Below are 22,219 nucleotides of genomic sequence, written 5' to 3' on the forward strand. Positions count from 1 at the left end.
TTAAAGAAATTTCGTCCCGAAATTTACACGCACCACTCCCACAAGCACACATAAACCAAGCTCAAATCCAATTTTCATTCTCAACAAGAAATATCTTCATCTCAAAGTACAACTTACCTCGATCAATAATGGATACAGGTACCTCACCTAGTATCACAACAGTAGGAATCGTTCCCACGCCACTTCGTGGTAACCCAATCATTTTATGAATTCCCATCCTCATACACTACCCAATAAAACTCTGTGACTGCAGCACTACATGCAGATCACACAAGAGTCCAGAATCATGTTATCACAATAGTATCTGCCTCACTTCATCGATAATGCAACCCTTACGTCACAAGAATTGAAAATGAAACCGTCATTCAATTCAAATCAACCAAAGCCTATGCATCAAAGCTCAATAAGTGTCTACCCATCCTGGGACACAAAATCAATCTAAGATTTAGCCCCACCTGCCCCACACAAAAATCATCACCTGTCATTGTAATCAAAATCAAAGTGGTATAGATTTTCTACTACCACAACAAGAAGAATGCATCACACAACATACCACACTCAAAAGTCTAACCATAGCTAACAGGCAAAGCCCAATACAACATACGGAAAGAAGTACGCAACTATCACACATCATTCTAGCAATCCAAGCCGAAATAGATAAGGTACCTTCTACCCTGGTATTCTGCTGACCAATAGCAAACACCCTTGCCTGCCCCTGAGGCAGTTGCCTCTGTTGGTTCCCTTGTCCCCCACCGCCCTGCTGGGTACAATCCCTTGTGAAATGCCCTGTCTGGCCACATGTGAAACATGCCAAGTCCTTCGGTTTCGTGCAAGCTCGAGCAACATGGCCCATCTCATTACAATTGAAACACTTCTGGTTTGCCACCTGCCTATTAGGTGCAACCCTAGTAGGTGCAGCTGCTTCCCTAGCTGGATCCTGCTGATTAGTCATGCGCTTCCAGGACCCACCCTGATCATCTGTCCTTTCACTGCACTCAGCAGTTGCCTTTCCCTTCCTTCGCGAGTCCTTCTCGGCCGACTCCTACTCTTGGAAAGTCAGGTTCTCCTGCTCAATGGCCATAGCCTTAGCGAAAATGAGCTCCATCGTCCTCAGTTCCAGAACAGCGACATCGCGCCAGATCGAAGCATTTAGCCCTCGCTGAAACTTCAAAGCTAAACTCTCAGCATCGATCTGTCTCACAAACCGATACAGCCTTGAGAACTCAGCCTCATAATCCCTCACACTCTTAGTCCCTTGGACTAACGAGATGAATTCATTTTCCAACTGCTCCCTCACTGAAGGTGGAAAGTACTTCTTTCTGAACAATTCCACAAAACCATCCCAGGTCATGGTGGACACATCCATAACTCTCTGTGTGCCGCTCCACCATACCCGTGCATTACCTTGGAGCATAAATGCCACAATCTTTCTCTTCTCAATGTCATCACAAACGACCATCTCAAAGTAGGTCTTCATGTTCTCTATCCAATGATCTGCCAACATGTGATCTGTACCTCCCTGAAATGGGACTCCTCCCAGCCTCGAAATCTCCTTTACCAACTTCGACAAACAAGAGAGATCTACAACATCCACAACCTCCACAACAGGTGGAACAGGCAGCTCAACATTCGATGCTTCGACATCATTCTCAAACATCTCCTCAACAGGAGGAGGAATTCTGCCCCTACCTCGGGCCCTACCCCTGCCTCTAGGTCTACCTCGACCCCTAGCTCTGTCTCCTTGCTAATCCATCACCTAAGGAGCATAGCAACATGTGGTTAATACCTGTATAACTCTCAAACACAAGTATAAGTCAACGCTATGACTCAATCAACCTTAACACCATGTCAGAGGATACAATTCCATCCCTTACGTCAATCTCGAGTTAAAACTAAAGGTCATCATTCCTCAAAAGTCTTTAACTCATAGAAGCTACCAAAGGCTCCTACACTTACATCACCGAGCCTATACTCTCTGACGTCTCACATTCCAACGCTCACTATATACCCAATGACTATATCAATACCGAAGAGCATAAGATGGGGATCCACTGCAAACTGGCCATCACTCGAGGAGTATTGATTGTCACTAAATATATATCTTACGCTCTGATACCAAACAGTCATGCCCCTGATTTTTAACACAAATAAAAATCGATATATAATCCCATAATTATACATGCGTGATCGTTCAGCCATTAATACAAAATACATCGAGACATGTTTCCTTTAAACCAAGTACATATTGATGCCCTGAACCCACAATTCCCTTTAAGCAAAATAAAACGTAAATGCTCCTCAGAGCTTACTACATAGCGGAAGTCATAACAATGGCAAAGCCAACAAAATTTGCTTCCCACCCGTTCTGCTACCAACAAGCTACCTCAACTTCAGCCCCGATTATCCTAACCTGCAGGATTAACCCCTACACCGTTTGAATGGTGCACCGGGTTGCTACACAACAAACTCGGTAAGCTTGTGAAAGCTCGTATGAGTAACTCATGAACATCAATCAACAACTCAAACAAATCAGCTTAAGGAAACAATGCAACTATGATTCCTTCTAACATTCCATGTCCTTTCCACCGAAGGGACAACTTAAGTCACCGTTGTGACAATGTTCTATTTGCTAACTTAACCATCAATAAGCACATCAAGTCTCATCTAGACAATAAAAGAGAGAATACTCTCGAGACTCTCTTTCAAGCTACATACTTATGAGTCTCCAGCAACCTCGACTGTTACCCAGATAAGCTATAATGGCAGACAGACTAGCTCTCTAGCTGATCGTACCCACTTGCCCGACCAAAGGAGTGATTCCCTATTTCTTGCCTTGGTCACCATCTACGACCTGTCACCATTTGTGACTCTTGGTTTTCAGACCCCGTCTGGTCTTAGAACCAACCATTGGTCACCATCTGCGACCTGTCACCATCTGTGACATATGCCTTTCAGACCCCATCTGGTCTTAGAATCAACCATCGGTCACCATCTGCGACCTGTCACCATCTGTGACTCTTGGTTTTCAGACCCCGTCTGGTCTTAGAACCAACCGTTGGTCACCAGCTGTGACCTATTACCATCTGTGACCTGTCACCATCTGTGACTTGTCACCATCTGTGACATATGCTTTTCAGACCCCACACTACTACAATACCATGATATAAGGACACCCAACAAGGACACATATTTATCATAGTGTCCTAATAACCTTATAAGGACGGGAAAAAAAAACAGGAGCAAACTTATGCTGGCCCGCCGAAATATTTTTGCCAAAAGTTAAACTTCCCACTTCTTTTTCCCGCACAAAACCATTCTGTATATAAACCTAAATTCTGCTGAAAACCCGCATGCTCTATCAGAGCCTCCAATCTACCGCCGCGTCTGAGACTTAGCTAGAGTAGAGATGAAGGTTGTTGCCGCATATTTGCTCGCTATTTTGGGCGGCAATGCCAGCCTCTCCGCCAAGGACTTGAAGACCATTCTCGCCTCCGGTAACTTTCTATCTTAGTTTCTTCAATTTCATTCCAGATCTGTACAACTAATTGTTCTTGCTTTGGCTAGGTCTAATAGTTCATTTCGTACTGTTTCTGATTTCAGTTGAAGTAACTGAACGAAAAATTTGAACTAATTCAATTGGAATTGTAATTGCATAGCCATATTAGTTATCGTTGGATCTGTCACTCGGTGATGGCTGATCTCCGGGCACTTCCTAGCCAGAAACCAACATCGGTTTTTGTCCCCGTATTATGCACGACCGGTTAATTTGCTTAAGGTTTGTAACTTGTTAGATCTCGCCTCTGTTGATATACATGTTTAGTATTCGAATCCGGAAATCTTTTGAATTTCTGATTTGCCATTTTGGATTTAGATAAGGATATGCTATTGTTTTTCTTGATTTGCAGGGGAGAGTTGTGGGACGAATTTTTATAGAGGGGTTAAGAATTCATGGGAAGAAGAGCAGGTCTCAATTCCATGTTGCCACTGAAGTCAACCCTTCTGAATAGGTGTGAATTTTCTTCATGTAATTGTAATTAGCTTCACTTAGTATGATTTTAGATGAAAATTCTATTTATTTTGATGGGTTGTATTCATTATGTCCGTTCATATTAGAAAACATTGTGTTTGATGGAAGTTTCAAGAAATAGTTATAGAAATGCTACATAAATATTAGGTTTTTGAGTTTATCTATTGTTAATTCTTGTCATATTGGTCATATTTTGGCACAGAATCTTGCTGCTAAGGAAAGCAAGAGGCTGGTGTTTCAATTAGCTGAATAGATAGTAGCTTCTATTATATGGATTGGCAGCTAGAAATTCTATTACATGACAATAGTTTTGGACTTTGTTTGATTGAAAGGGTCTGCAGGGGTTCCAATTCTGCTGGTATTTTGTAGAAACGATGGACTGAAATCTCAATTTTGGTAGTTTTAGAAAGTTAGTACCATGCCCATCTATATTAGTAACTCTAGTACTATAAAGTCAGTATCTACTCTCAATATTCATGGACTATGACATCTGCTCCCATGTCCTGTTGGGGTTAATATAAGTTGCTTGTGCCTAAAGATAGGTTGTTTCATGTCTGCAATTTGTACCTATGTAAATAGAACAGCTTATTCATTTTTATCTTACTGTTTTCCAAGAGACATCAACTGATATAGAAACAGAATAGTGCACCAAAGGATGTCATGTATATCTGCTTTTTTTTTTCTTTTTTTTTTGGTTTCATTCTTCTTGCTACTGGATTCATTCTGATGCATAGAACAGCTTCTAGTTCTGGATAATATTTTGTTCCTCTCTCTTGTTTGTGATTATATCTTTTGCATTTCTATAAGCTATATCCGTATGTTGAGTGGTGGAAATATTTATAAACTGTACATCCATTTCTAGGAAAAAGTCAGCTGACTAATGGTTTGTTTCGCTGACAGTTTCTCACCACTCTTACGATTGATCAACCTGCTCCTGGCCTAAAGGCAATTCTCAGCTTCAAACTTCCTGATCAGAGGTCCTACAAGGTAAGAATTATGTCAGGTTTTTCATTAACTTTGAGGATATGCAGTAAAACTTGTATGTGGAAATGCTTCCTCTGTGGTTTGAGACATTATATTGAACATCAGAATGGCTGTAGATTTGCAGACCTCCAGTACTTGAATGATAGTTAAATTTGAATCTCTCTTACTTGTTTTATGTCTAAATAATCCAAGAGAACTTTGGCTTGTAGTGAAATAATAGTCCAGTTTTTTTACGTTTAGGGATGTTGCTTGCATGGTCTTTTTTTAATTAGACTATAGACTTTATGCTCTCCATCTCTATTAATTATTACTAAAACAGAGGGATGATTTGCATTCCCAGTATGTAAGCCCTAGTGCAACCTCCTTGTGAAATGAATTACTATTAGGTATAACTGTATAAGCTTTAAAGCATTTAAGATTCAAGTAGTCTTGGGTCTGGCTCACTTTAGTTTCCAATAGTGATGGTCAAAGCTTATTCTTTGTAGTAGTATGAATAGCAGATGAACTCCCATGACTCACTCCATCGAGGACTATTGCATGTTCACTTGTGCATATCATCTTCATTTGTGTGATTAGGCTTGAATGAATCACTCCATCGAGGAGACTTGCTCTCCATGACCTAATCTACATCTCATTTATTTGCGACGTCAAAATTACGCTAATCTCTGAAGGACTAATGAAGATGCCTCGGTGGTTTTGCAGATAGAAAAACTCAGTGGAGTCAGAAATTGGAAGAAGGACAAGGTGTGCTGATGTTTCTCTCTTGCAATAACTTTGTGCTAGTTGCTCACAAGTTCCCTCCGCACAAGTGGCCTATAGAAGCAAATATATGTGCTTATCTTGTTAGGAGCCACAAAACAAAATAATGATTTTTTGTTCTCTCTGTGCCAACTACAGACACTGATCCACACCTTATGAATTATGAATAAATGTGTAGATCTCATGCTTGTCAAAGAAAATTTGTGGAATAATTTATTATGATTTTTACAGTAAGACTATCTAATTTTTAATAGACCTTCTCCCCACTCTGGCCAAACTCTTTGCTATCATCCTATGAGACTATCTGAAAATATTTACTTTTTCTCAAATACTAGTGTTATTACTAATATGTTTGCCTTGTTTACAGTGATCTCACGAGGAATTTTCTTAGTGGTAATATACTGAGTGAATGGGAACTAAGACTTTGAGTAAACTGCAATAATGACTTATAATGATTTAACTAAGACTTTGAGAAAACTGCAGGTCCTTTTATGTGAACAACTTAACTGGACCAATCTCTGCCTTCTTGGGATACATCAGCACTCTAAAATACTTGTATGCTCTGCCTCTCTCTCCATCTAATTCTTCATTGTGTTTGTTAAATCAAAGTTCAATTTTTGTTTGATTTAGACTGCTTTGATGAAAAGGAGAATATGTTTTCAAAAACCTTGAGACTAACATGTTTTCTAGAACGACTGTTCCTCCTGAGCTTGGGAAGTTGGTTAACTTGCAGAATCTGTAAGCTCCTGATACGCTACAAGCAAGCGTATAATTTAACCCTAAAAATATCATCAATAGTATAAGCAAGTAGGGATCGATCTAATCCGGGGATTGAGGGTACACCTGTCAATGTAGGACAATTAAACAATTAATATTAGGGAAAATTTCGCAAACAGTACACCAAGTAAATGCCACTAATAATTCTTATACATAAAGTTCCAAACCAAACATTTCGGTACACGAAATCTGAAACTCAACCCACTATCAGTACACGACATCAATTTTTGACACCAAAATGTCCATTATGCCCTCAGTTCCTTTTTTTTTAATAAATTTTTTTTTCTGTTATTTTTTTTCCTTCATTTTTTCTGTTATTTTTTGCCTTCTTTTTTTCTGTTATTTTTTTTTTTCCTTCGTTTTTTCTGTTATTTTTTTCTATTATTATTTTTCCTTCATTTTTTCTGTTATTTTTTTTTCTTCCTTCTTTTTTTTTTCCTTCGTTTTTATCTCTTTCTTTCTTTTCACATGACTAAATATTGGCTGAGTTACAAATATAAGCTGTAGAACCATAAATCTCACCAATTGGAGGGCAAGGGCGGCGTTGGAAGCGAGGGAGTGAGCCCGGAAGAAGGAAGAAGAAAGAGATAAAAACGAAGGAAAAAAAAAAACAGAAAAAACGAAGGAAAAAAAATAATAGAAAAAAATAACAGAAAAAACAAAGGAAAAAAAAAATAACAAAAAAAAAATTAACAGAAAAAAAGAAGGAAAAAAAATAACAGAAAAAACGAAGGAAAAGCAAATAACAGAAAAAAAAGAAGGAAAAAAAATAATAGAAAAAAATAACAGAAAAAAAAATTATTAAAGAAAAAAACTGAGGGCATAATGGACATTTTGGTGTCAAAAATTGACGTCGTGTACTGATAGTGGGTCGAGTCTCAGATTTCGTGTACCGAAATGTTTGGTTTGGAACTTTATGTATAAGAATTATTAGTGGCATTTACTTGGTGTACTGTTTGCGAAATTTTCCCTTAATATTAAAACAAAGTATTTTATTTACAAAAATAAAATAAAGTATATACAAATTTACAATGACAGGACCTGCCCCGAATTTCACCTTGAAATCCGAGGTGGCCCTGTGGGGCCCACCTTAGGGATAGCTCTACCAAAAATTCGGCAGAGTCACCCCTAAAATGGACTACCCAAAAACTTGTAAAACACACAAAAACACTTCAAGCAAACCAATCTTATACTCCTGGAGCCACCCTGCTCCCAATTACCAACAACTCCACTTTCACAAAACACAAAACTCAAAAATACTAATCCCAAAGGTTATCAGAGCAATACTACTATACATAGGGATATAAAAAGAAGAGTAAAGGATCAAGCGATCCTACACTGCGGAAGTAGTGACAACTATGCCTCAAATGTCATGTACGCTTGACCTCCACTAATTCGCCTGCAAACTGGGCATTAGAAACTGAAAGACCCAGGGGAAAGTAGACGAAAAACGTTAGCATGAGTGGACAAAAATAAACAATTTAAAAGAAAAAAAGGATTTCATACTTTCCCACATTTATTTCATTAAAAACCGATGCATGCAACAATTAGAAAAACACATTTAGCTTTAAATCCAAGAATTCCAAAACGATAAATCGACTAGCCTCGCTAGTCACCACATTCGAAAACTATATCGTAAAACCAAAATCTCGTTTCTCAAGAAGATAAGACCAGCCCCGCTGGCTACAGTGAAAATCGGACTAGCCCCGCTAGTCAAGCAACGATAAAATAAGGGGAAGAAGTTTCACCATACGAAAGAAGGGAGCCTCCCAGGCTCGGGTCGGAGTGTCCCACACTCTGGAGCATCCCATGCTCTGCTCTTACTCACCCACGAACACATAGTAAGCAGGGAGGAGTACTAATAGGCTAGCTAGCAATAAATATGACGACCCAGGTATGGTGGGTTAAAATCATACGAAAATCGAAAATCAGTAAGGCTTCCCCATAAGTCCCGCGAATAAAACAAAAACACGGGTACGATTCCCAACCGTACCCGGAAATTCTCGATAAAAAGTCACATAAATCAACAGCGTGTCCCACACACTAAAAGAATAATTAGATCATCATCAAGGCATTCCCAAAGCCAAAATCGAAGGTCGATAAATAAATATAAAAACTAACTCCATCGAAATCTCATTTCGAAAATCTCTTATAAAATCTCAAATCAACGAATAGAAACATAATATAAATAGTATAATTCCGGAAATCACCTCGGAAATAAATAATTCGTCAAATAGGATTATAAATCATAACCAACTTCGGAAACAAATCATAATCGAAAGAAATTATATGAGATAAAGTGAAATCAATCTCCGAAATTAAATCATATGCTCGAAATGTAATATGATAATTAAATAGAGCAAACTTTAAGAAATAAATGCATTCATCATTATTTAAAAACAAAAGTCCACTCACAGTACTATTGGGCGACCACGCAAACGAGTTCCTTCATTTAGCCGTAGCTCACGACATTGCCCTGTATACAATTATATTTCCGTAAACGGCAATCCGATAAAATAATTACGAACCTAAATGAAACCCGAAAATCCCTATCTCCATTACTTCTCAAATTCAACCCAAATCTCTTCCGCAACACCAATTCCTCAATTTACATATTCCACAACGAAAACAAGGGAAATCCGACGGCCAGATTTCCCACAATTCAATCACAAAACTTCAAACTTCGGAAATTCACAAATAATTCCAAACTCCTCCAAAATTCACCAAACTTCACATACAAGCTCTATGATAATTATAGAATTTAACTAGCCAGAAATTGAAATTAAAAAGCTACCCTAGCCGCCGCTACAGCCGCCGCCACTGCCACCAACTCCAATGGACACCAAAATTTGACAGCAGCACCTACTCAACACATGATCATTTTTCTCAACTACAACACATCCCAATTTTACCTTTAAACAGTTGAAACCGGCCGGTGCAAAAATTTCCAGAAATTCCAAGAACCCTAGAAATTGAAATTGTTAATTCGACCTCTTCACTGCAAATTGAAATGAAAGACCTTAGGGGAAATGATCTATGTCAAAAACCGAACCTTCGATGCCAGTTTGGTGGCCGGAGACTGCCGGAATCGGAAAATATCGGCGTTGACTCAAAACTGCTACAGTAAGCTTCACGGCTCAATTCCGAGCTCCACCGGTCGAGTCACCGCAAAACACCACCACAGGCGTGACAAGGATGAAGAGGCGAGCTTGCCGGTGCCCGCATTCCATCGTGGGGTGGCCGGAGGAGGAAGAAATCGTGCCGAAGAAGAGAAAGGATCGGGGGAGAGGAGAGAGAAAAGCTGGGTAAGTTTTCCAAAAATGGAAACTTACCACAGTAACTTGGCTATTTATAGAAACTTACCACATGAACAGTAACTTTAGTATTTCGCTTATAACTTTCACATACGAACTCCGATTTTTATGTACCACATATGCACGCGCTCGGTTTAATGTTCTCTACAACTTTCATGAAGAACATTTTCTCAAATTTTGACCCGAACAAAAAGTCAACTTTTAGGGCCACTAAAAGTATCGAAACAGAGTAAAAAGTGAAAGTAATTGTCGTTTACCGTCCAAATGACTAGTAAACCGATAAATTTAGGTTCGGGACGTAACATACAAAATTAAGGGGGGTTTTTGGATTTTTGGTTTTCGAAAATTAAAAGAAACAAAATAAAGAAAATTTATAAACACAAATACAAGAATGGAACATATGAAACAAAGATCGAAACCAAATTCATAATCAAATTCGACTCAACCCTATTATTGTTCATCTTAAGTCATGAGAAAGAGTTGATCATGTGAAATATTCAAAGCAAATAATTTCCTATATTTTACTTTCCAATGCTAATTAACCTAAGTGAAAGCACGAAAATTAATCCTATCAAACATGCATTCAAGTTCTAGAAAGCTAGGCAATCATAACATGTTAGACGCATGAAGAACACATAGAAAGGCTATCAACTCAAGTGTACAACTTAGTATGAAAAAATCCATCTAATTGCAATCCTTTTCAATTAAATTCGGTTTTTGTCCAAAACCTTTACTACTTTTGATTCAAGTTCACAAAACAATAAGTTGAATCATGTTCTTAAATCTAGCAACAATTATATATTAACCCTATATGTTTCGAACCACACAAGATTAACACACAAAGGATTTCGATTAAACAAATTTAATTAAACATTCTCACATAAGCAACTTAAGAATCACAATAATAAGAATTTGAAATTTATTCAATCATAGAATTCGAAATTAAAATCTTGTTTCAAACGTTATGTTAACTAGAACAGAATCATACAAATTCAAACAAGGAAAACCGAAAGAGGTTACAAGGTTGAAGGTCGAATTACACCGTGAATGGAGATGGTGATGAAGAACTCGAATTGATGAACTCTGAATTTTGGAACCAATCTTCAAAACTCACGGCTTCAAGGTGGATTATGGAGGGTATGCTCACGGCTTCTTCTTCCTTCTTCCTCCCTTGCTTGAAATTGCAGAACCCGAACTAGAGAATGGAGGAGGAGAAGACGTTTATGGAGAGAGTATTTCTGAAAATTGTGTAGTGTGGAACCTCCCCAACGTCAAATATGAACGAGTATATATAGGGGCACGGCTAAGGCTCTCCAAGCAATCAGAAATTTCCACATCACTTCAACCAATGGTATGATGCCAAGAAAGCCTTGTGATGTGGTCCAACCAATCGTAGAATGCCAAGTAAGCCTTGGTGTGTCATCCAACCAATCACAAAACTCCAAATTAATTCCCTAATATATGGTTGCCAAAATTCCATGAAGATTTTCTGATTTTTCTCTTTTATTTCGGCCAAAATTCCTTTAGGGAATTTAGGGATGCATCTAGACACGTTTTGACCCTTTTCTTGGTGCACACATATCTTCTTTCCTTAAAAGTCTCCCTTGAAAGTCTCCAACGTCAATCTCCTTGATATTTTCTGATTTTCACGTTGGCATCACACATTCTCTCTCTCTTTTCACGGCAATCACACAAAATTATCTCCTCCAAGAATATTTCCTTCCATAAAAATCTCCCTTTAATCTCTCCCTTGATTTCCTCTTAGCTTTTCACGCCAACTCTCTCTCTTCCTCTTAGGATTTCATGGCAAACAACTCAAGGCATCCCAAAAATATCTCTTGACATCACAAAACCCTAATTTCATGGGCTTTTGTCCATTGCCGAAAATTCAATTTATTCTAGAGAGTTCTTGGGCCATCTTGCATCACCTCCTTGCCATGTCGTCTTCTAAGGTCTTCAAGAAGCTTCTCTCACGCCATGACACTTCACTTTTCTGATTTCCCTTCTTGGTTGACTCAAATGTCTCGTTTTGGCAGGGTTTCCTCTTTTGGACAGGATTTCCTGGTTGAAACAGGAAAGCTTCTTTTCTTCATTTCATGCTCATTTATGCAACCCTTTGTATCTCATTTTGTCTCCCTCTAACGTTGGCTAGCTTCTCTTTCCATTTATGAGTACATTTCAGCTCATTTATTCCAAGGACCTGAAAATAGAAACTATTACTACAAGTAGAAACTTTCTAAAAACAAGAAATGAAAACTTTCCTAAACTAAAATGGAAACTTGCTAGAAATGGAAAATAGAAACTTTCCTAACTAAAAGGATTTATTTAAGGAAATAACTAAGTAAATACAAGGAAATAACAGTTAAAACGTCGCATTAAAATGCTCCTATCAGCTCCTTTTCAACCCCAGTTTGTTTTACATTTTTTTTTTTTTTTTTAAGAATAAACTAGTTGAATAAGCAAGTACCAACTGATATAAGTTGGCTCTGGTGTCAAAACATAATGGCATGCCAACCAGGAACTGCATGAGAGAATATTAGTATGAAGGCTTGAATGTGCAATATTGAAACATTGCTCATATTTGGATAAGAGAACGTACAGTATACTTGTTATACGGACAATGTAAATGTACGTTTTAGAATAAGCATGTGTTCTACCTTTTTGTTTATGTTTTCTGTGAACTTTAGCCCAAACCTTTTGACTACACTGCCTTGATCTCATCTATTAGACATTTTGAAGTTCCTTTTATGCAACTCTTATGCTGCGTCCTGATAGGAGCATTTTAATGCGACGTTTTAACTGCATTTCCCTACATTTCTTGCGTTATTTCCTTAATAAAACTCTGTTTAGGAAAGTTTCCATTCTTCGATTGGGAAAGTTCCTATTTGTAGAAAGTTTCTATTTATCATTTTTAGTAAGTTTCCATTTTCGGTAGTTTCTATTTTTCATTTTTAGAAAGTTTCCCATTTTCAGTTTAGGAAAGTTGCCATTTTTCATTTTAGGAAAGTTTCTATTTTTCTTACTAGTTTCTATTTTCAGGACCTCCGAGCTAAAAAGTGGAAATGAACTCATAAATGGAAAGAGGAGCTTGCGAACATCAAGGGGAGCAAAAATGAAGAACAATGAGCCACAGAAATGAGCAGAAATGAAGAAAAGAAGTTTTCCTGCTTCAACCAGGAAACCCTGCGAAAGGGAGGAAAGCTTACAAATGAAGTTTCCAACGTTACCATGAAAAAGAAATGGAAGAATGAAGTGGATTTTTGGCAAAATGGATCAAAGGCTCATAAAGCCCATGCAATTAGGGTTTGTGACGCAATGAAGAACCCTAGAGAGAGTTTGCCGTCCAAAGCAAGAGAGAAACAAGGAGTTTTGCCGTGGAAAATCAGAAATATAAAAGAAGATTTCGGTGGAGATTTTCTAGGGAGATTTTCTTGGAATGAAATATTCTTGGAGAATTATTTTGTGTTGTTGCCGTGAAGAATTAAGAGAGAAAAGAGGGGGATTAACGTGAAACCCTAGAGGATGACGCCAAGAGAGATTCTAGGGGAGAGTTTTAAGGAAAGCCAAAGTGTGGAGACCAAGAAACGGCCAAAAAGGAGTCTAGGTTCGTTCCCTATATTCTCTAAGGAAGTTTGGCCGAAATTGAACTACAAAATCAGAATATATCTCTATATATTTCGGCCAAAATATTAGGGAATTAAAATGGAGTTTTGTGATTGGTTGAACCATGTCATAGGGCTTATTTGGCAAGCTATTATTGGAGGAAATTATGTGGCATTTTCAGATTAATTCCATGGGATATTAAGAGGTTTACACGGCTTGGAGAGCAAGGATGCGTCTCCTATATATACTCCCCTCTTCTCAACGTTGAGGGTTCCTCTTCTTTGCGTTTTACACTTGAGAAAAATTCAGAAAACTCTCTAGCCTAGCCGTGCTTCTCTCCATCCTCTAGGGCAACCACGAAGTGCAAGCAAGGCCAAGGAAGAAGAAGACAAGCCGTGAACACCATCCATCCTCCACCTTGAAGATTGCTTTCGAAATTCAAGAGACCACATCATCACTTCATTCATCTCACCTTCATCACGGTGTAATCCGATTCTCCTTGTAACTTTGCTTTGTATTTTCGTTGGTTTTGCCCTAGTTGACACACATGTTTGAACAAGTGTTGATTTCTGAAATTTTATGATTAATTGTTAATTTTCAGATTCATATATTGCGATTTATGGTTGCTTTTGTGTGAGTGTTTGATTAAATTTGCATGATAGAAATCTTTTGTATGATAATCTTGAATGGTTCGAAACATTTAGGGTTTTTATGTGAATGTTGCTACGAATTTGAGAACATGGATCAACTTTTTGGTTTTGTGTTCTTGAATCAATAAGTAGTAAAGGTTTTGTACAAAAACCGAATTTAATCAAAGAAGATTGCAATTAGGTGGACTTTTTCATACTAAGTTGCACATTCGAGTTGATAGCCTTTCTAGGTGCTTATTGCGTTAAACATGTATGATTGACTAGCTTTCTAGGGCTTGAATGCATGTTTGATAGGATTAGTTTATGTGCTTTCACTTAGATTAATTAGCATTGAAAGTAAAATATGGGGAATTGTTTGCTTTTAACGTTTCACATGATCAACTCCTCTTGCATGACTATGATGAACAATGATGAACTTGAATCAATTTTAATCATGAGTTTCGACTTGGATCTTTGTTCTTGCATTCCATTTGTATTTTTATGTTTTTGCATTTTAATTGTTTTGTTAACTTAGTTTTATTTTCGAAAAAACCAAAATCAAAAATACCCCCCTATTTCGTAAATAGTGTATATGTGTGAATATTATACTTTGTTTTAATTTTAATTGTTTAATTGTTTGACAATGACAGGTGTACCCTCAATCCCCGGAATAGAACGATCCCTATTTACTTTATACTACTAATGACATTTCAGGGTTAAATTATGCGCTTGCTTTGAGCGTATCACGTCCACATGTTAGAAGTTAGATTTCCCACTTTGTGATGTGTCATAATGTACTGCTAGTAATCTTAAAACTGGAGATATGAACAAAAGTAAGACTCTATTTGTCCACATAAAGATAGAGGAATATACCAGCTATATATATATATATATATATATATATATATATATATATATATACCACCTAAAAGTTAAAATTTGTGTATCAAATTTGAAGGAAACCACAGTTATTCTTGATTTTGGCAGCTACCCCATTTCCATTTGCTGGTTGATTTGGGCATCAACCCACTCTAACTTTCTGGCTAATTGTGGCAACAGTCCTCTCTCATTGTGATATTGAGGTGGATGCTCTTATTGGTCATGAGGAGATAATGATCACAAGAAGTCATTTTGGGATGGGAAAGACAAGAATGAGTCAAGTGAAATCTCTTGGTTTTTCTTTTTGTGTGTTTTGTTCTCATTGATTTTTGAATCAACACTTTATGATGACATTTTTTAGGGATTTTTTTATCTAAGTTAAATGGTATTTTGAGTTTTCATATGTTATGTGATTGCTAAATGATGATTAATTTTTTTGAACCATATACCATATTTTTCCATATTTACTTGTCAGCATAAATGATTGGTCAAATTGGTTTGTTATAATTGCTAGTTCAATGCACGACATGATCAGTGACTATATTACCCAGTACTTTATTCTATCAGCATGAACTTTTGGTTATCATGGCTTTGTTTAGCCTAAACCTGAAAATGCTCATGGTTTGCTCCTTGAATTTGTTTCAGACTGTTCATGAAGGACGCATATATCAACTAAAATTGTTCTATGACAAAGATTATCCAGAGAAGCCACCAAGTATATATACGATTTCATACACGCATCAACTACTGCACTGTTTTGAAATGTTCTTTTATTTTAGGGAAAATTTCGCAAACAGTACACCAAGTAAAGGCCACTAATAATTCTTATACATAAAGTTTCAAACCAAATGTGATGCCCCGGAAATTCGTATTTATTTTCCAAGGATTTTCCGGAATTTAAGTTGTGGGTATTGGATGGTTTCGTGGCTCGTGGACGGAGCGGAAGTGTTTCGGACGAAATTTTATTCGAAAAGTATGACTTTAGGGGGGTTGCTAAGGTTGACTTTTGATACATTGAGATTCTCCGAAAACTTCCTTCACGAAAGTTGTAGAGCACGTCGATATGAATTCGTGGACATGCGGAACGCGAGAATCGGAGTTCGTATGGAGAAGTTATGGGCTTCGGAAAAACTTTCCATTTTGGTATAAAAGGACAAAAAATTCCGGAAATTGCAAAAGAGCCCAGATTTCCCAAAATGGAAACCCGAGCTCGGTCACTTCTCTTCCGAGCCTGCGTCGCACATTCCACTTCGCCGGCTTCGTTCTTCCTCCTCCGGCCACCATAGGACTCGATCCAAGGTGGGTTGTGTTCGCCTTGCTGTCCTCTACACGTCTGTGGAAGCAATCGAGGGTGGGTCGAGCTGCAGCTCGTGCTACAACGTCGAGAAAAACCCGAGAAGAGGTCGGAATCGCCTCTATTCGCCGATCTTTGTTCTCCCAGCTCCGGCCACCTTTGGCGGTGGTTCCAAAAGGGATTCTGCACTTCAAGGGATGTAGATCATTTCCCCCAAGGTGGCTTGCATCGATTTCATTTGTGGAGATCGAATTGGAGCGAATTCAAAACTAGGGTTCATCGGATCCGTCGGCTTCTAAGGTAAAATTCGATCGATTGGTTCATATTTGGACGTTGGTGCAGTTATGAAAGTTGAAATTGGGGTTGAGATGAAGAACTTTGGTGTTGGGAGTTTTGTCAAATTCTGACTTTGGGCCGGCGGCGGTGCCGCCACTGTGGTGGTGTTTTCCGGTGGTTTCCGGCCACCTCAGGAATAGTTTTTGTTCCTGATTTCGATCTACTCGTCAATACGAGCATTTCGATATATTGTTTGTAATTTTTGGAGATCATATGAGAATGTTGTGATTTTTACGGTTTCGGACCGTTCGATGCTTCGATCTGTGAGGATTCGAGCATCCGATCGACTTGTGGTTTTGGCATATCGATCGTAGAAGTATTCCAGAGACTTGGGAGGTCTCGGATGTGGTTTCGCCTCGATTGGCGTCACTTTGGGGATTTTAGTTCAAAACAGAGGTTTCGGACTTAAATCGTTTGTGAATTGTTACTAAGTGGAAACCGATTGTGATTAGGTACTTGACGAAGTATCCTTGGATGGTTGTCCTGTGGTGCAGCTGCTTTGTTCTATATTGAAGACGCAGCGGGAAATTCAAGGTGAGTAAATCTCACGATATTTGTTATGAGCCTAATTACCATATTGTCTTGGAGTTATGGGATTAACTGTGACTATAGTGGTATTAGTGGCATTCCCGAGTGGATGACCATGTATATATATATATTTGCGTGATATATATATGTATTGGTGGAATATGTGTGATGAGTTGGATGATCACAGATGGTGATCGATATTGACGGATCACAGATGGTGATCGATATTGAGTCACAGATGGTGACTGATCACAGATGGTGATCGATATTGACGGGTCACAGGGTCGTGACACCAAACATTTCGGTACACGAAATCTGAAACTCGACCCACTATCAGTACACGACGTCAATTTTTGACACCAAAATGTCCATTATGCCCTCAGTTCTTTTTTTTTTTTAATAAATTTTTTTTTCTATTATTTTTTTTTCCTTCGTTTTTTCAGTTATTTTTTTTCTTCGTTTTTATCTCTTTCTTTCTTTTCACATGACTAAATATTGGCTGAGTTACAAATATAAGCTGTAGGACCATAAATCTCACCAATTGGAGGGCAAGGGCGGCGTTGGAAGCGAGGGAGTGAGCCCGGAAGAAGGAAGAAGAAAGAGATAAAAACGAAGGAAAAAAAAATAATAGAAAAAACGAAGGAAAAAAAATAACAGGAAAAAAAATTATTTAAAAAAAAAAAGAACTGAGGGCATAATGGACATTTTGGTGTCAAAAATTGACGTCGTGTACTGATAGTGGGTCGAGTTTCAGATTTCGTGTACCAAAATATTTGGTTTGGAGCTTTATGTATAGGAATTATTAGTGGCATTTACTTGATGTACTGTTTGCGAAATTTTCTCTTTATTTTAATATATGCGGGGACATGCTGATGCAGCTATAGCATATGGGTCTCTTCTTCTTCAAGGTCTCTTCTTCCCCACCATGCTTCTTTTATGTTATTGTAGAATAGTCGTCAAGATTCCCAACGAATAACTGCAATGTGTTAAGTTCTTGCCAAAAATGGATCTATATGTAGGGTGATTCTTCAAATAGAAATAATGGTCTGTTGCAGTCAGAACTTATATTTCCGTCCCATGTCATGAACTTTCAGTCTTAATAACATATTTTCATGTCTTAGGTGTTGAAGTCCCAGAATCTGTGATGAACTTGACTTCGAAAAGGGGTTCTTTAACAAGAAAGGCAAGAAAGAATGCGGAAAGCATTGTAAGAGACCAGGCAGGAATGGCAAGAGAGCGGTTTCAGATCGCTGCAAAAGCAGGATGTGATCTTGGACAGAAATGGTTGGAAAGACTTGACGAGGAAGAGAATCATCTATTGACCGAAGATTAGAAAATTAGTAGAGTATTCATTAAGTTATTTTTTCTAGTTCATTTTGTAGTCGCTTCAGACTTATTTTGTATGTATATTAATGTATTTTAGTAAGTAATATAGTCCTTTTGGTGGTTTTCAGATGCTTTGGATAATTTTTTTTTTGGATAGTTTTCAACTTTTAAGGACACAGATTATGAGTCCTTAATTACAAGCAAAGGATGACACTTTCATTTTATTTTGAGGACACATTCATGTGTCCTAGTAGGGAAAAGAGGACACATTTCTATTGACATGAGAACACGTTTTATTGTCCTCTAAAGGATACAAGGACACTTATTTTGCACTTTTGAGGACACAGTTTATGTGTCATAGTAGGGAAAAGAGGACACATTTCTATTAATGTGAGAACACATTTTATGTGTCCTCTATTAGATACGAGAACACATTACTTTGTTCTTTAAGGACACAGTTTAAGTGTCCTTGTAAGGAAAAGAGGACACCTTTTCAGTGTCCTTGTATGTGACTTATAATGACACCCGGATAGAGGACACATTTTTTTGGGTGTCCTTAAATGTAATAGAGGACTCATTTCCCGTGTCCTTAAATCATGTTATTGTAGTAGTGCCATCTAGTCTTAGAATCAACCATCGATACTTTTCAAACAATAGAAAACATCTTTTTCCACAATATTATTTCCCGAAAAGTTGCCTTCAACAATAATATGAACACAATCATGCATATTTTTCCATCACACATCATTCACAAGAATATATATATATATTTCACGTAAATATATAAATATATATATATATATATACACGTAGTCATTCGCTCAGGAATGCCTACCAATACCAACTATAGTTTGCAGTTAAACAAATAACGCCAAAACAATAAAGATAATTCCGTTCATAAATGAACCTTGTGAGATTACTCACCTCGAAATTCCCGCTGCGTCTTCACACCACTAGACTACTTACAGAACGCCCTCTGTCAAGCACCTCGAAAGCCGTAGATTACTGTTCAATCCGAGTTGAATCAAGTTTCACGTGAATCGATCCAAACAACCGCCACAGATCGATCCAGGAGGCTGCTTTGAGCTCCCCAAGTCCGGTTTGAAGCTTCGCCGACGTCGGAGATCGGAGAACCGATCGGGTCTGATTTCCTCAAACTTCGCCGCCTTCTAGCGCCGCCACCACCGAGAATCGCCGCTAGAGGATGTCAGAGGGACAACCAGCACAAGGAGACGAACTGATCTGGAGAGTTTCACCGCCGGAGATCGCCGGAAAAGTCTGGTCAGGTCGGCCGGTTCCGGGTCGGGTCAGTCGGATATCTTCGATACTGAAGGTATCAGTTGAGAGAGAAGAGAGAGGAAGAGAGTTTCCAGAAATGGCAAATGGGATTTATGAAGATATTTTCGGAATTTCTCTATTTATACTAAAACGGAAACTCTTTCCGAAATTCATAACTTCCTCATATGAACTCCGATTGACGCGTTCCACATGTCCACGAACTCGTATCACGCGCTCTACAACTTTCGTGAAGGAAGTTTTCGGAGAATCTCAACATATCAAAAGTCAACCTTGAAACCCCCCCTAAATCCACACTTTACGAATAAAAATTCGTCCGAAACACTTCCGCTCCGTCCACGAGCCACGAAACCGTCCAATAACCATAAAATTAATTCCGGAAAATCCTCGGAAATTAATTACGAATTTCCGGGGTATCACACCTTGTCACACTAGGTTTCCTTATCTAAGTAGAATTGAGTTTCCTTGTTCAAGTAGGACTCCTAGTCTAAGTTAGCTTCAGACTCCTACTCCAACTGGGATTCCTTTTCCTAGTCAAACTGGGAGAACTTCCATTTCTTTATTTCTCTTCATTTCTGCGCCACTTGTGCTTACCTTAGTCATTTTTGGACTTTGAGACTTTATTTTACTTGTAAAACACTAACTAAGTTAAATTGATCAAGTTAAAGGAAACAACTTAGCAAAATATAGGGTTTAAACATTATAAACGTCGCATTTTATGCTCCTATCAGTAGAGGATGTAATCAGACTTTGAGTCTGAGCAATTGAACTAGAGGGTCTCAGCGAAGGTGAGGTTCCGGCCGAGGGCGGAGGCCGCCTCGGATATGGTCTAGTATGGCAACATTAGATTAGTGATGAACTGAGAGGTAGGGAGAGGGAGAGGGAGACAAAGAGAGAGAGAGGGAGAGGGAGAGGGAGAGGGAGTAGATTAGTGATGAACTAAGAGGTAGGGAGAGGGAGAGGGAGAGAGAGAGAGAGAGAGAGAGAGAGGGAGAGGGAGTAGATTAGTGATGAACTGAGAGGTAGGGAGAGTGAGAGGGAGAGGGAGAGAGAGAGAGAGAGAGATCTGCACCGGAGAGATGAGAGAGAGTGGACTATGATGTAGTTTATTAAGTAGGTTGAGGGTAGAGTAGTCATTTTACTTTAAATTGGATTAGTTGGAATAAAAATCAGGCGTTGGAATAAGTGGGATAATTTTGGCTCATTTTGGTGCTTTGGACCAAGGACCCTTTAATTTAGTTCGGTTTCATTGATAATTACTTTCACATTAAGTTGTTTCCGTTATGATTTAAAAACATATATTGAATTTGTATATTTTGTAATGGTGAATATTAAATGAGGCTGAGTCAGAAGCTCAAATCAAGCTTAAAGTCGCAACAACAAACCCCAGCCAGAAGCTCAAGCCCAAGCTACAAGGCTAGCATAGAAGCTCCCCATGTGTCGCCATGGCAGTGGTCATGAATCTTCTCCAACTAGGCTCATCTAGTTGGATGCGATGTCTAGGTAAGGTTCAGGGAATACTGACACTATACTAAATGAGGTTGGTACTAAGTGAGCCTCGCTCTACCAAAACCTCACCCTATCTTACCTGGTCGTATTCAATTGGAGTTACCAAATGGGTTGAGTAATAACTTTTCATTCTTTAGCAGACCAGCCTGAGCCCAACAGGCTAACTCTCTCATTGTTTGGCCTCACTCTTCTCTAAACCTAGCAGGCCACAAACACCCTCTAACTCGCAAACTAAGCCCGGGTCATGAGCCGCAGACTATGCCCTGTAGGCCTCACTATCAGGCTCACTCCTTTGGTCCAGCAGAACCAAATAAAAGGAAAAATTATTTCATTCCGTTGGGGTTCGAACCCAATCAATATGTGTGTCAATAAGGAACAAGGCACTCTAACCACTTTGTCATTATGACTATTGTAAATAGATTCACCATATTTAATATGTGTAATTAATTGCCAGAAACATTTATTCACATAATTGTGTGATAATTAATATGTTAAATTAGTAGCATGAAATTAATATCAACAATTGATTCATGATTCCTATTTATGCAATTCTAGAGATATTATTTGCTATATTCAATATCATTTTGTTACTTGTCTAAATTTCCGCACTAGAATATATGTGTAGAAAATGCATGTACTTAATCAACCAGTAGTTCATACATAAATCGAACTTGTAGTTTCGATAATTCCATTTAAGCAACTTGAAGTTTCCTTCATAAATTCACCACACATGATAAAGTCATAAAACTATTAGATTTTACATGTTTAATCTGATTTTTCATACCTTGTTGTAGAACTCAAAGTTCTTGTTAGTTGCTTATGGATTTTTCCTCAAAAGTGCCTATCATGATTGTTTATTCTTTAACATCAAATTTTACCAATTGGAAGTCTCCAGAAGAAACCATATGAATTCGACATTTTACTTGCCTGAAGCAAGACATAATTAGCTAACATTGGA

General features: G+C 38.2%; 2 long non-coding RNA genes across 2 annotated transcripts; both read left to right on the plus strand.

Moving 5' to 3' along the window:
- The first annotated feature begins 3,975 nt into the window (after positions 1–3,975).
- On the plus strand, positions 3,976–6,184 carry LOC133723752 (uncharacterized). Its single transcript, XR_009853245.1, has 4 exons — positions 3,976–4,007; positions 4,928–5,014; positions 5,714–5,755; positions 6,138–6,184. It is a non-coding gene; the product is annotated as an uncharacterized LOC133723752 (long non-coding RNA).
- Positions 6,185–17,996: 11,812 nt separating this feature from the next.
- Positions 17,997–18,587, plus strand: LOC133720126 (uncharacterized). The gene is made up of 2 exons (XR_009851700.1): positions 17,997–18,174; positions 18,252–18,587. It is a non-coding gene; the product is annotated as an uncharacterized LOC133720126 (long non-coding RNA).
- Positions 18,588–22,219: the final 3,632 nt, after the last annotated feature.

Source organism: Rosa rugosa, chromosome 7 (genome assembly GCF_958449725.1).
Source record: "Rosa rugosa chromosome 7, drRosRugo1.1, whole genome shotgun sequence".
Taxonomy (NCBI): Eukaryota; Viridiplantae; Streptophyta; class Magnoliopsida; order Rosales; family Rosaceae; genus Rosa; species Rosa rugosa.